General features: G+C 37.5%; 1 protein-coding gene across 1 annotated transcript in view; it reads right to left on the reverse strand.

Annotated features, from left to right (window-relative positions):
* Positions 1-10577, reverse strand: part of LOC133522729 (muscarinic acetylcholine receptor DM1) — a 121778-nt gene extending 111201 nt beyond the window's left edge. The window contains exon 1 of the mRNA XM_061858153.1: positions 9741-10577. The gene's annotated coding sequence lies outside the window, so the exon portion shown is untranslated. The remainder of the gene's footprint in view (positions 1-9740) is intronic.
* Between the last annotated feature and the right edge of the window lie 5656 nt (positions 10578-16233).

Below are 16233 nucleotides of genomic sequence, written 5' to 3' on the forward strand. Positions count from 1 at the left end.
ATGGGCACGTATCACGGCTGATCGCTCGGTCAGTGAACCCGCGGGTAGGTTAAGATTTTCATTATTTTATTTAATGTCATAATTTGGTGGTAGTTTTACTTTTCTTCCGAAATACATCTTTCAATACGAACGGACGTGCAGTTGCCTTTTTAATTAGATATTCCCGTGTTCCTTTCCTGGCTCCTATATATTTCATCTCATATACTTCTCTGATGGAAAGGTTCCTTATGCACATGGAGCATAAGAACCCTTCTCTGATGGAAAGGTTCCTTATGCACATGGAGCATAAGAACCCTTCTCTGATGGAAAGGTTCCTTATGCACATGGAGCATAAGAACCCTTCTCTGATGGAAAGGTACCTTATGCACATGGAGCATAAGAACCCTTCTCTGATGGAAAGGTTCCTTATGCACATGGAGCATAAGAACCCTTCTCTGATGGAAAGGTTCCTTATGCACATGGAACATAAGAACCCTTCTCTGATGGAAAGTTTCCTTATTACGTGAAACATAAGGACTCTTACCTAATGAAAAGCCACAAATACTCTCTGTTAGTTAAGGCTAAAATAAAATTTGGATTTAAAATCGTTTCATAGTACCACAACCTACGCTTGGCTTAAATTTGCGATTGTATTCAAAAATACACGCCGTATGGTGTAGTCGTGTTACAAGATCCACGGTCAGAGACACACCGCCCAATTCGAACAATACTTATACAAGTCACACCGATACGATACCGATTTGTCAGTGTCAAAAGTGACGTTTTTGGTTGAAGATATGTCACTTTTGACACTGACAGATCAGTATCGTATCGGTGTGACATCTATCGTATCGTAAGCATTGTTCGTATTTGGCCGTATTATGTAGAAAGTGTCTTCAAAAATTATATTTGATATAACATCGTCACTGATGTGAGATGCCACGAGCTCGTGGGTGCTTTAATTAATTGGATGTCATCATTATTAATTAAAATTTGTCGCACCAGTATGATTTTTCCGCCGATGTATAACTCGTAGATCTTTACTGTGCTGAGTACTCTTGAATCCAATTAAAAAGGGTGACTGCTGAAAAAATTGACATATGTAAGAGCAATTTAATGAATGTACACGTGGAGTTTGCTTATTACGTTCTTCTTTTATTTTATTCGTAGGTATGTAGTCATGGGCAACGTACCTGTGGAGTCGATTTTACAAACATCTTTATTCTTAAGTCAACATTCCAAATATATATTTTCACGACCTTCATACAATCAGTAAATATAAATGTTGTACCGTTGGCATTGATTGATCTAAGGACGGGCCTTATGGGCAATAAGAATGGGGCCAGTACAGCGGTGTTACGCACATGAATTCGAGCCAATCGTGCAGTCTAATACCACAACGCGATTGGTTGATGCGTTCGCATCACGCGCGAATTCGTGAGTGACACCACTGAACTAGCACCATTCTTAGTACCCGTAAAGCCCGTCCCGTTAGATATATGTCAACCACCGTTGGTTTATAAAGATGTTCATGAACTCAACTGTACCACGGCTAATATAGAAAAAAGAATTGCTTGTAAAAAATTACAATAAGTGAAAAAGTGAGCGCACCCTATATTTGAATATCGCTGTCATAATAATAACCATATAAAAGTGAGATTTTATATAAATCACCCGCATACCCTAATTTATGTCGAACGACTGATAATCGCGGTTGCACTTATTACGGAATGTTAAATTGCGAGGTCAAAATCAAAGAGGTATCTTGTAAAAAAAGGAATTAATAATTGACACGATTATGCACCATGAATTTGTAATGCTAATGATTCCACATAGAAATACAAAACGCGGTAACCTCATTCAGAGCGAATGAGGACCCGTTTCTCTTCATTCACCCATTCACTTGTCCTCCCACTCAACATTTTTCAAACGATGAAGATAAACACGCATAATAAAAGCAGATAAACAACACTCAGCGATCGGCCTTCCAATTTTCTACGTCGCATCACCCTTTGTTGATCCACGAATACTAGGCGTTATTAAATTCTGCTTAACCCAGCACATATCTCATTAAAACTTTGACATCGGAGAAGAGTACACCAAATTGAAATTGGACTCATTCGGTCGTGTCATTCGTTCATTCATGGCTTTATTTTGAATCACGAGCTGTTTTGGATGAATGTCGAACGGTTCGTTCATTACGAAGGGTCTAGTTATATTCAAATATGGTAATGACGTACCTATTGAGAATACTTTGGAATAAAACAGTTTAGTAAGTCCCTAGTTTTTAAGTATTTTGAATTATTGTAATTTATTTAATGATGTTTATATGATATGTAGGTAATTGTTTTCAATTGTTTGGTGGATTTAAATATAATGTCCGTTTACATTCAAGTTTTGTCCCAAATAAACCATGGTGAGTGATTACACACACTGCTACATATAATCTACTCTAGTACTGATTGCAAATAATGTATCGAATGAACGAATGTGATAGCACCATAGCACAATATTTGAGTTACTTAAATATGTATTTGAAACGACTTTTGGTCGAACCTGACCTGATGATGTTGGCTGTTGAACTTGCGATTTGCAGTCGGTATAAAAAAATATTTTACAGTACATATGGGGCTACTTTATAGCACTAGTGCGAGAAGTAGCATATTATGTTACTGTGTCGAACATTTAAAGGGCCATATGTACTGTAAAACGTTGTACGATACATGTGCGAATAGGTAATTCGCAACTCGTGTCGATTTAAAACACTCCCTTCGGTCGTGTTTTAATTTATCGCCACTCGTTTCGAATTTCCTATTTTTCGCACTTGTATCGTAATGTACTATTGTATTTTTTTTATGTGTTTTTATATTTTACTTTTATATTCATATTGTAAAAAACCTCGTCACCTAAGATAAAAGACGAATAAAGAAATATCTAATAATGTGTAATATTAAATATTTTAACCCCAAAATGAGTTAAATGAACTGTTAAATGATGATTTTGAATGCTTGCACCTACACAATGCGTAAAAGCCCGACGCACCATCGGATTTGATTTACGTTCGGATTCCATTGATAACTTATCGGAGAATGAACCCCATTCTCTAGAATACGTTCTGTGAAGAATGCGATGTGCCAGTGTTACCGGATTGGCTTGTATGGCGTGGGAAACTTTTGATCCATTGCCAATTGAAACACCCTTTACTTTTCCACTGAAATGCAGGAAGGAACTGCGAATAAAAACTATCACATCACGCCATGCTGTAGCTATATTCTAACCATAACAAAAAGCCTAATCTCTTTGTCTAAGTCACGGCATACAAAAAAATTGTGGTCCAAATTATGATCGTAAATATTACTATTAAAGTAATAACGTAAAACACAAAGAATTTCGTACATTGACCCGCCTGTTCCTATCTCTATCTCACGCGCGTAAAAGTATTGCTGTCCCGCTCGCACAGTGGCATTGAACGCCGGCATTATGGGCGAGACAGCAATATAATTACGCGCGTGCGATAGAAATAGTCACATGCGGGTCAATGTACGAAAATGTTCGTGCTTAGCGTCCTAACTTTATCTAACGACACTTTTATAGAGAGAGACCGTTATTAAATAACATGACAACGTAGATATATTATATTGTCTATTAAATATGAATATTTTATATTATAATTTATAATACCTACTAAAACAAAACACAATTTGATAAATTTTACCGATTTTTTTCCACTTAGCTATATTCTCAAAATTAAATATTGGCAGACATTTCAAGCGAAGTCATGATTGTGCCTTACTTTAGAAAGCTGTCTAAAAAGCCTAGCAGTAATCCCTATCAGGGATCCCAATCAGGGATTACTGCTACCGCGAAAACCGAAAGTCACAAATTGCGGGGATCTTTCTCTTTTACTCTCACTAAGACGTAATTAGAGTGACAGAGAAAAATGCCCGCAATTGACGAACTTCGTTTTTCGCGGCTATAGCCCTAAACCGTGGTTTGCGTACGGAGCAAGATTGTTTGCCAAAAGCTCTATCCAGAGATCAGTAAATAATAGCGAGTACCTAATAGTATTGGTCAAACCATACATGAATATGTAAGCTAAGAGTTGCTCTCTCCATACATAGATAAAAAGTATAAAAACCCATTATAAGATGTTTTATGTGAGTTTTGCGAAAACTTTTTTGTAATAAGATGGGTAAAAAGGGACAAAAACCGGTAATAACATTTACCCGATAACATAATGTAGTATTTAACGTTAATGTGACATGCACGAAAAATATTAAAATGATTCGCATTTTAATATTTTCCGTGCAGTCTATTTTCGTAATCAAATTGGTATCATTTCCAATGCGATACGGTAAACTGAAAGTAATTATTTCTGTGCTTTATTTAATGTCATAAATACCAGCAATCGACTGACCAGCCAACCGATAATCAGCCGAGGATTAAGAATTAATTAAATTCTGCAATGCAATCGTAATTACTTCATAAATAAAATTAATTATTTAACACCCGAATAGGTACTCATTTTGTCAATGTGTACGTGATTTTCTTTTTTACTCGATGCATGAAACGTAGTGAAAATCGGTTTCACAAGCATATATTTAATTTAAAATTGGTATAACATGACAACATATATAATTATGTAAGGTACACCTGGTTAAGATCGGATGGAGGGTATGATCGTATGGTCGCAATTGCTACCAAAATAGCAGTTATTTTACATCAATCGCAATACAATGTGTGACGCTGTTTCATCCCGCCCCTCTTGCTATATTATAGTAACCGGTCAGTCGTGTGTTACGCCGATTTAAAAAAAAAGTGTGAAAACGTTGAAATTTAATGGAAAAGATCAGATTTTTTTCAACGTAGGTGCCTATGCAACTTATTCTTCTTGCTGTGTCCAGCATCCATTCGAATTAGCAATTATTCCGATCTTAGTCCAAGAAGGTTTTTCGGTTTGATGTCTTGAAAAAAATGTAATTCAACTTTGAGTAGTGATTACTCTCCTAAACCATTTTATTAAGGGGCATTAAGTAAATTAATAAGTAAAGCTAGTTGTCTCCTTTATCATTGGCATTAAACATTCGGAGGTAAAAGTTAGTGAGAAATAAATAGTGATGATGGAGATGGTGATAGGAATTTCGTAATGAAACAGCGCCACTTCATGAGTTTGGGCTTGTTATAATCGCCTCGACCAATAGTATAGGTAGATGACTGTTCAACCTTTCATGTGAAAGGTGGTCAAAAACCGTCGGATCAAACCTCGGGTATGTTGTATAGAGCAGAAAAAAACTTTTTCTACCCTCCGGGCGGAAAGCGTCAACTTTGCTCCCGTTGCGCTAAACGAAGTTGCCGCTTTCCGCCTCCGTCGAGCAGAAAAATATTATGCGCACCATTGGAGGAATTGTAGGACATTCCATCCCACGTGTTTGCCAGAGACAATTTTACACGCGGCACGGTGTATTGCAGTGTCCATGGGCGACGCTTGTTGGTTGATTGGTTGGTTGATGGTTGGTTGGTCGGTGGTTAATGGGGACTTACTATCTGCTCGTAAAAAATGAAACTTTTCGCAGCGAGGGACAAAAAAATGTATACATTGTTTCTCTATCCTATCCCTCTTAGCAGCAAGATGCAGAAAGTCTCCGGTGAGTCCGGTGAAGATAGATCCTGGATTTCGCCGTAGTAATTAAAGGGTTACATAGATTTAAGAACAATTTACTAAAACATCAAATTTTGTCAAAATAACAACCAAATTCACATTAAATTAAGTATTAATAATTTAAATATTATAGAATAATTTTACACAGATCAACTTACAACCTAGTCCCACACTAACGACGCCATATACAATAATTCTATACACATAAATACTTACATAGAAAAAATCCATAACTCAGAAACAAATATTTGTGTAAACACACAAATAAATTTCCTTGCTAGGATTCGATCCCCGAACCTCCTGCTTCATAGGCAGCTCGGCCGGGTCACTACCGACTAGGCTAAAAGGCCGTGAAGTCTTAATTTCAAGAGTGCTTGGTTCGCTATCTCGTGTTTCAGTATGAACATTGATACTTTACACATATATAGTTCGTTCCATCCCCGATGACGCGCAGATTTGTCAAATCTGACCTTTAATAACATGACAATACGTGTTAAGGCACTAGTCGTCGTGAATGACACGATCTATAAAGGTTAACGGTTACGGGTCCTGAGTAGGGTTGCCAAACGTCCCGTTTCTGGAGCCCTAGAATATGCGTCACGCAATGGGCCCGCGCGGGACGCCAATGGTCCCGTTTTCAAGCTATTCTATATCATAAGCTCTGACACGAATTTTCAGTTGTAAATTAGCGTACGTAATTTTAGAGCGCGGGGCGCGAGTAACGCGCGAGGACACCATGCGCTCGCTTGGCACTACCCTGCCTCCTGTTAAGAAAGTTAACGTGGTTTATTTTATCATGCCTTTTAATATGTTGACGTATGTATACCTACCTTACCCAGTTAGGCCGGGTGAAGGAGTCCCGCAATTTTATCGCAAATGTTCCGCAAATCTGTGCACTACGGTAGGCAACCCTAGTCCTGAGGTCAGTTCACACTGGTAACTGGTTGACTGATGGTTTTTTAAGCAACGGGAACATAGAACCAGCTGTTCTGGTGAGAGGCCAATGTCATTGCCGTTGAGTAATGAACAATGGATACAGTCAGGCAAAACATTTTTTCATTTCTCATGCTCGGAAATGATGATACGTGTCTACAGCACTGTACTTTCTAAGTACTTTGTTTTTTTTTTTTACCATAAACAATTCAAATTTTCGTTTTAAATGGGTTTTGTTGTACAATTTCCTTGCTAATAATTTACCATAAATAACGATATTTTGACCTAAATTGTTAACTAAAGAAATACTACTGAAGATTATTTATACTTAGCCATATTTCCTAAATGCACATGTATTTTACTTTCCTTTTATTCGAAATGAAAAGTAGAGAGTTTAATTCGGGTGAAAGGTACCATTTCAGTCTTGGACTATTGGACTAAACTACCTCGACAGAAACTTTCATCCCCTGGTTAACAATCTACGATTGATTGACCAGTGAAGGACCTTGTGTCATTGTAATAAGGTACAGAATGGTCTTTGGTCAGGTAACTGTTTGACCACGCGAGCGCGAAGCGTTTCCGTTTTAACTTAGATAATAGTTATTTGTTTTACAAGGGGACAAAGTTGTTGTTTAACTCCTCGCGTTAATATTGATACCCGAGCTAGCGAGATAGTGCGTGGTTTGAAAAGTAGAATCTTGAGCGTTGCAAGATTTCAAGGCACGAGAGTTAAACAAACTTTGCTAGTGAGTGAACAAAAGGAAAATACTAACTGTAAAAACCAAATCCAAATGATCGCTATGAAATTTTTATCATTTATAATCATCACCTAAAAGTCAATTCCACCGGCAAACATCAAGAAAAATCTCAAAAATTGCATGTACACAATTACTTTGCCACTCTTGTGGATAAAATGGAAATTTCTCATCAGTTTTTGAAGAATAAAAAGGGCCTTTGCGATATGGCGTGGTGAAAATATACTTTCATTTGTCTGTCTGGCTGTTCTCTACAGGTTGCATTTCTCAACCGATATTCGTAAAAATTGTGACATAGTTTTTTTGGATTGTCGAGGTCAAAGCCACTAGTTACTATTATTTTACAAAGGAAATATTTGACAGAACTGTATTGAGCGTCAGCTTACAGCGCCATAGCAAACTTGGAGGATTTAACAACTGGATACGTTTGTCTGTAATTTTTTGTACAAAACAGTGTGCCAATTTTTGCGGGGGAGGAGCACACCGGGCACATCAAATGTATGGTTTCAGATAAACTTCAGTCCATGCGTTACATATGACCATTGGTCGAGGTTTTCGACAGAGGGGTAAAGGCGACTCCAGTTATTAAATCCTCCAAGATAGCAAACGTTAACCCGTCTGTCAAATGTGGTTTAGAGTCCGCTCTACTTCTGCAAAATTAGTACTTGCGGAAAGAACAAAAAATATTTTATTTGAATAATAAAAAGTACTTATTTGCGAGTTGAAGACGAATTATTTATTTTGTAAAATTTATCCAAAGGTTTATAATCATTTTATATATTAATACCAGAATGATCAAGGCATAACTTCGTAAGAACTATCATATAATCTGTGCCATAACTCCAAAATTAAAAAAAAATTACTGAGTGTTTTGTAAATCTGATTTCTCAAATTCTGTGTAACCTCTTACTATTTAGCTGAACCTAAACGAAGTTAAGTACTTTTCGTGCTTCTATATAAGGATATGTTTAACAAAAATGCCAACTATTAAGAGATTAAGAGGTCTAGATTAAGAGAAGAAACAGTAACAATATTTTTTGTATGACCGTTTATTTCATATTTCAAGAAATAAATAAATACGATTAAAAAACTAAAACAGTGAGGGTTAAACATACTTAAAAAGTGGCTAACAAGCAATCTCGTATTTAAAAAATACGAAAACAATAAGCCAGGAAGCGCGAAGGAAACATATCGATTTAATTTTTTTAATGAAAAATAAGAATATATCACGTAAGAAAGTCGGTCACCCAGTAAGATACTAGAGAATGACTCACGCTAGAACGGTCCGGGTCCGATCCACTCGCACGTGTAAAACGGGTCCAAATGCTATTGACTATTCATTTAGTGACCAGTTTAACAGTATCTGAGTCCCTATGGAGCCTTGCTTTCGGTGGTAAGCAAGGCTTATAGGCAAGTATACTTATAGGTACCTAGAATAAGGCGTATCTTGCTTCCAACTTACAATTACTGATTTTACAAAAATCAAACAGCTAGATCAATTATTTGCCTTTATTAGATAAGACTTTTATATTGTAAAAATCTGATAAGTACACCATTAATTGCTCATTTTATAAGGTAGGATACGTAGGTACTACATATTCACACTTCATGGTATTTTAAGTCAGTAGGTACATACGAAGCCGACCTTGCAAAAGCTATTAGTGTCGTAGGTAAATCATCTCTAATTGTCAGAGGAAAATTACGATACAAGTAGCATATATGTACTAGCACAGTCACAATACAAACACCACAATACAGTCATAATTACCCGTTGTACTGCTAAGAACCTAATTCTTTTGAAATAATTGATAAGGCAACATAAAATTACTCAAAATATTATTTCCTGATAACTGCATTTATATGCTATATGCTTTATTTTAGCCGAATACTTTTAGTCTTTTCTGCAAAACTAACAATCACAATGTCAAATGAATAAATCACAAACCTTTTACCCTAACAATACGGGAAAGGCATTGCTCCTTTCGATTTAAAGGATTAACAGTTTCATTAATGAAACGAACCATTTTTCATCTCCAAATCTCCACTAACCAAACCCGACTAACGTCAGTTATCAAGATAAATGCGATACCTCCGAGAGAATTAATCGTTCCCCGACAGAACGAAACCGTCCACCCTAATTAGGAGTGTCTTTTAAGCCTTTAACACTTAAAAGCACAATAAATACGACCACCAGCGCTTTAATAAGACTAAAACGCGGTTTTATACCCGTTCTTTCACCCTTAACGTCAAAACTCTGTCAAGTAGCTGAAACCACATCGGCATTAAACACTTAAAAGCTCCGTAGGCCCGTTTTATATCACTTACAGACCCTGTAAAGCCACATTAAAGGCGTACCTTTACAGTTGTAAGATAGACAACAAAAAGCCTTTGAAGGTTGTATGGTGTGGACTCACCTATTTCGCCGCACATGGTCGCAAGTGGCCGGGCCCCACAGCGGCCGCGGCCACAGACATCCTGGAATCACGCGATGCTCATTTCACTCACACTGTTGTTCACCCCACGTTCGCGCTGCTAGGCGGTCTTCCATTCACTGAGTGAAAGCCCGGGCGGCGGTCCAGAGCGCATGCTCGGACGTACGTCGCCATTTTGTAACAGAGCGCATTAAAAACCTTCACTTATACTGGACTTAGGACTTTTTGGATTAGGTTAGGGAGGCTGCGGTCTCACTGGCTCCCTCTGGTTAGAGCACGCATGGTAGAGGTCACAAGGTCGCGATAACCTGAACGGTAAACATGATGGTAGCTGATAACTTTGACAGCTGAAAAGTATCCTGTAACTATTGTACCAACAGTTTCAACTTGTTAGACGGGCGGGTGGGCTGATTGGTAAGAGCGTAGTTTCAACAGTGGTCACTTTGTAGGCGTATATTTGGTGCTCCCAACGGGCAATCTAAACGTTTGTAAGAGCGTGCGCCGATTCCGAAATTGAATGGATTCAATAGCGGCCTGACCGTTTCAATTGTTAGAGCGTTTAAGTAGGATTTATGACTGAAATATATAATAAGTATTATGTGACGTTTTAAAATATTGTGCAGCTACGAGTATATTGCATAGATACTGTACGATCGGAAAATTACTAAAGTTACATGATATTTGTCAGATTTTGTAATATTGCCATCGAAGAACAGAACTAGGTAAGTATACACAAGTTTATTATATTTAGGAATAGGTATATCCGATTAAAAATAAAACCAGTCTGGCTACAAGATAAATTCCGCTCCTTTTCTGCGCAAGATGCACATGTGCGTCTAATGTCGCCCGAGGATTGTCTTTGCTACGGGCTACGACGAGCGGCGTAGCGCATACTAGTAAAAAATGATGGACGTTCTACACGAGGCCAAAATTTACGAAAACTATTATCGGCCCGATTCGAATTTTAAAATTACGTCAAATATTGGGTCTACATATGATACATTAAATTTATTCAAACAAAAGCATCACTTTTGGCACTGACTATTATCCATATCGTATCTAGACCTAATATTTGACGCATGTATCTTAAAGTACGAATCGGGCCGTATCCCACGACATTAAGCTGGACAAATTTGGCGATAATATTGACACAATAAATCGTAGGTACCTAACAGACACTGTAAATGATCACATCAGTGAAATAGGAGTAATTCTAACAACCTTTAATGACGACCCAGTCTGGCCGATTATGCACCGTGGGCCAATTAAACTCGACAGATTTTGAAGATGTATTCTTGACCGCATTTAGGGTTTTTTGTCATACAAAGTTTCCTGAAATCGGTCTTGTTTTAGAGAAACACCTTTTTAGTAGCTATGGCGCTGCCACTATGTGACTTGGTTTAGACATACCCTGTATACTGCATAGTGTGTACTGTGTATACCATGTATGTGTCTTTATGTATTTAAGTAGTTTATAATTAAGTTATGTGTATTAGGACTCTAATTCTTTCAATAACAATTTCTTTTATTAGTTTTAAACGCACCGCCTACAATCTTTTCTGCTTTGCCCTAAGGTTGACTGGTAGAGAATGCCTACATTAAGTTTTTCTTTTATGCAATAAAGTTTAAATAAAATAAAATAAATAAATAAATACCCACTAACAGATATTAAAGTTTTAAAGTAAACTCGCATTTTTATTTGTACATTAAAAAAACTTTACTTATTCGTTGTAATGATTTTTTTCACCAAGGTGTAAAAATAATATAGCCTTGTTGTGTGCAGAAATCTCAAAAACAAATATTTTTTTCGGCAAAAATGATTTTATTTGGCGAATTTGGTCGTAACTTATATAACATTTTTGCTCCATTATTACCTTAGGAATGCATGGTTAAAATCTGTCGGGTTTAATTGGCACACGATGTATAGTGGGTAGTGACCCCTATGAAGACGATGGTTCTGGGTAAGAATCCCACTAAGGGCATTCATTTGTGTGATGAGCGCAAATGATAGAGCGAGAGGTGCATGTTAGCAGTATTATGCATATAATGTTGTTATTATTATATTTGTCGTGTGTAAAAACGTGTAAAAATTCAATATAAAAAGTACAGTTTTGAGTTAGCCCTCCCTTAAACGGTACCTAGAATACCTAGATTTATAGTTTGGTATTGTCACGAGCGTGAAGCACGCTCCCGACTGAGAGTTAAACCGCACGCGTGAGCCGATTTCCTAATTTTTCGTTCAAATAATTTTTATCATAAAAGAACCGCCTTCTCAAAACAGTTTCAAATGCATTATTTTAGGCTTCTGCAGTTCAATTTGACAAAGTGCTTTTTATTAGCAAGTTAATGCACTATACAATATCACTTTACAACTAGACGACATTCGGAAGATTGCGGGTCACTTCTGGATGAGATTAGCTCAGGACCGGGACAAGTGGCATACTGGAAGAGATGCCTATGCTCAGCAGTGGGCGATAAAGGTCTGAGCAAGTATACACGAAAAAACATGACACACAGGAAAAGGAATAATTGAATTTACATTATTGTACTACAATAGCTCAACGTAAAATTCTATGGAGCATTTGCTACGCGCGCTGTGACAATAGGCTCGGGACTCTTTGGCATTTATTTGGTTAGCTACATAGACTGCACCTGACTCTCAGTTTATACAATAAAATACTTAAAAAGCTCCAGCTTTTTTAAGGATCCATCCTTTCATGAAATGTTTGCATTTACTCACAATTTTATTTTAAATGAAGATGTGCGAGTCGGAATCGCCCACCGAGGGTTCAAAACTTTTCAGTGATTTTTGTTATCGCAGCAACAGAAATACTATCACTGTTCGCGAGATATAGCCTCGTGACAGACGGACAGACAGACAGACAAATGGACGGACTTAAATCTGTCATGCAATAAAGCTTAAAGCGGTTTGGCCTTTCCAGATCCAATGTGTTGCATTGATTTTCTTTAAGTTATTTGAAAAGTTCCATATCAGGATCCTAAGTAATTCTGACTTGATGACAATGGGACCAGCCGTAAAAAAAAGAATTTCCCAAGTCAGTTCTACCTTAAGATATCGGTTATTATTCCTTTAAAAAGACAAAAATTCCGATGCCTATTTTTAGAAGATGGTTATTAAATTGATATCTGTGGGTTTAGGGTTCCGTAGCAAAAATGGCAAAAACTGGAACGGAAACTTACGTCTTGTATCCGTCCGTCCGTTTGTCTGTAGGTATGTCACAACCATTTTACTCGAAAACGGGTGTGACATAGAGCAATTTCAACGAAATAAGGAAGGCCGCTACAAAGTTGAGGAATTACATTTTTAAAATATGTACATACATACATATAAATAGATCTTTGGGAGTTTTAGATCCCAAGCTTAAGCTTAGGATTTTTTTTCTCGAACGTGTCAGATAGTGATAACTTGCAACCCGTGGAGATCTATCTCAGCCTCTTTTAGCCGTCTATGTTGGTGAGGTGCCTGGTGGGGGACGTAAGATCACAAAGATGCAAAAATGTTTAAATTTAAATGAAGTTATGACGTTTAAAGTAATACTTCCACAGTCTATGGTATCAGCAAACACGTAGCGAAGATAGTTTAGATGGACACCCGCTTTGTACTCGTAGGTACAAATAAATGTTACAACAATATTTTTTTGGAAAATAAAAACTAAATTTGAAATCAGATATATTTATTGTATAAGCTGTGTAGATACAAACCCCTTATTCATAAAATTGTACTAAAGTTACGACGCCGCTGATCATCGTTTGTCGCTTTCCATCATATCAAAACGTCGGAAAGGGAAAAACGATGATCAGCGGCATCGTAACTTTAGTACACGTTTATGAATAAGGGGGAAAGAGTATAACTCTCTACTCTCTACTCAATCTTGTTTGACCCGTCCGCCCCAGATTATCTCCGTTCGAAATTTAAATTTCTTACCCCACGTCCAGGCACAAGATCTTCTCTCTTCCCGTAGTCTTAAGCTCATTGTCCCCCAACACCGAACGGGTTTCATGTCCAATTCTTTCACTGTCCAGGCAATCAGACTTTGGAACGTTCTCCCACTCTCTATCAGACAAGCGCAGACCAAATTCACATTCAGGCACTGGTCCCACCGCCGGCTACAAACTATAAGCGAGTGAAACTATAAACTACAAACTAGTGGGCGAGCGGCGAGAAGCGAGTATAGTTTTACTAGTTTAGACGCTGAGCTATAAGCGAGTGTTTGCGTGCGACGGGCGATTACTCGCTCCACTAGCTCAGCCGGGTGGCCCAGCATAAAGGTAAAAAACTTAAGAGGGCCCTATTCGCCAATGACCTATACAGGGTGGAAATAGATTTTGGGTCAGTGAGTGCAGCCACCAGATTCCGTACTGCTAAGCGAAAATGGTCTTAGAAGACCTTCCTTCTATTTCAAATTAATAAAGATTGGCGTTTAAAGATTTTTGAAAAAACATACGGGGTGCGAGAAAATTTTTGACAAACTTTTTTATTATGTCTATCGATTCTATTCCTATCCAGTATCAATAGTTTCCGTGGGTCAGCTTTCGGTAATGTACAAAAAAGTCAGAAATAAAAAAAAATGTTTTCGTACATTTACTATGAAGAAAAATTTACAATTGAGTGTTACAAAAATAGGTACCTTATTAGTGCGGTAGAGACAGGTAGAACCCGCAATTTTTTCCTTTATATAATAAGTTCGATCGCCCACTTGCAAAGTATGGTTAACTATGTACAAGGTATATTTAATTGCCGCAGCCAAGGTGTTAAAAAAAAGAAAATCCTAATCAAAATGTTTGTTAAATAAATCGATCTCTTTCAATTGGCACATGGCACACGTCAAAATCTATCAATCTAAAAAAAGTATAGAATTTTTTCATTTTCGTATAAGCACTTGCTTATGCTCGGCCTCCTAAGGAATGAAATCTTGATATCCTCGGAAAAAATCACTTACTTATGTTTATACTATCACCGAGAAAAGTGGCTTGCTTCCATCTAAAAATGCAGCTTTTTTCATAACATCTTCTATGATCCTAGCAAGGGTCGGGATTACACTATCTGAAGGAAGGGGTGTATGACTAAACATACTGGACCCTTTTTTTAAATTTGTGATGTACGCAAACTATACGTATTGTATGCAAACTCGTTATTACTTATCTTTCAAGTTTGATTTATCCTGTCCACTTATGATTTTACTATCGTGATAAAATATAAACAGCATCCACCTCATAAGGTAAAATGATCGGTCTGATCGCCAAGCAGGCACCGGCGAGTACCGCTGAGCTAGTTTTATAGTCGATAGCTTTTATCCCCGCGGTCAACTAGAAAACAGTGGTCCCACCGCCAACTATCAGCGAGCTCGGCTATCAACTAGTAAAATTATGTACTAGAAACAGTTGACAATCAGCGGGCGGCTAGTAAACATTGTATGGAATTATCGCTTACTCGCCGGGCGGTGGGAGAGTGTCTTCGCCGGCGGTGTGAACAAGCCAGCTATGAACTATAAATATATATCTCTCTCTTTTATTTACACGAAAGCGATTATCTTTTGTTCGTTTCTTGAGCTAGAAAATAGCCGATAGTTCATGGCTTACTCGCTCGCGGTGGGACCAGTGCCTCAAGCGCATGTTGCGCAAGTATTTCCTTGACAAACTTTCTTCTTCATCAATTTAATGATTCACACGTGTATACGTTTATTTGTATTAATTACACATTACATGTGTAAGTTTAGTTGTGCGGTCATAAGCTACAATTTTGTCGGAGGGGTGCTGACTTGCGGTGAGTGCGGCCGTACATTTACTGCGAAAATAGGCTATGTCAGCCACCTGAGAGCTCATGATCGTCGTTCTCACTAGCCTGTACAAAATCAGTCGCCGAGGCCGAAACCGGCTAGGACGGATGATGATGATGATGATGATGATGATGTGTAAGTTTATCAATATATACTTAGTTTATATTCATATATAGTCTCGGTTACAAATTCATTTACTTTAAAAAACACTGCACCTACTTAATCTTTCTGGTTTAACCCATTGGTTGACTGGTAGACTGGTAGAGAATGTCTTAAGGCATTAAGTCCGCCATTTGTACCTTCATGAATTATGCAATAAAGATTAAATAAATAAATAAATAACTAGGTAAATTTGTTAATTAGTATTCAACAGTTTCACCCTTTTCGAGCATACAATTTAAAACAAACCAAACGTGTATTTATTTTTCCTTTCGATTCTTACGTAATACTCGTAGGAGGGACCCCTTGGTCTATTCTTATTTTTTCTTACACAGGGGAAGGAAGAGGTCAAAAACTGGCAAAAATCGTCTTACGTAATAAATAAATGGCGCTATTATTTCTAACCTAGCGACGTTTGTGTAAATATCCTTATGCTTAGTTCTGCAGTTTACTTTCAGGAGCGAGATTGGAATTGTATGTACCAAAGGATAGAAATCCTATGCAAGTTGGTTGGAAGG

This window comes from Cydia pomonella, chromosome 11 (genome assembly GCF_033807575.1).
Source record: "Cydia pomonella isolate Wapato2018A chromosome 11, ilCydPomo1, whole genome shotgun sequence".
Taxonomy (NCBI): Eukaryota; Metazoa; Arthropoda; class Insecta; order Lepidoptera; family Tortricidae; genus Cydia; species Cydia pomonella.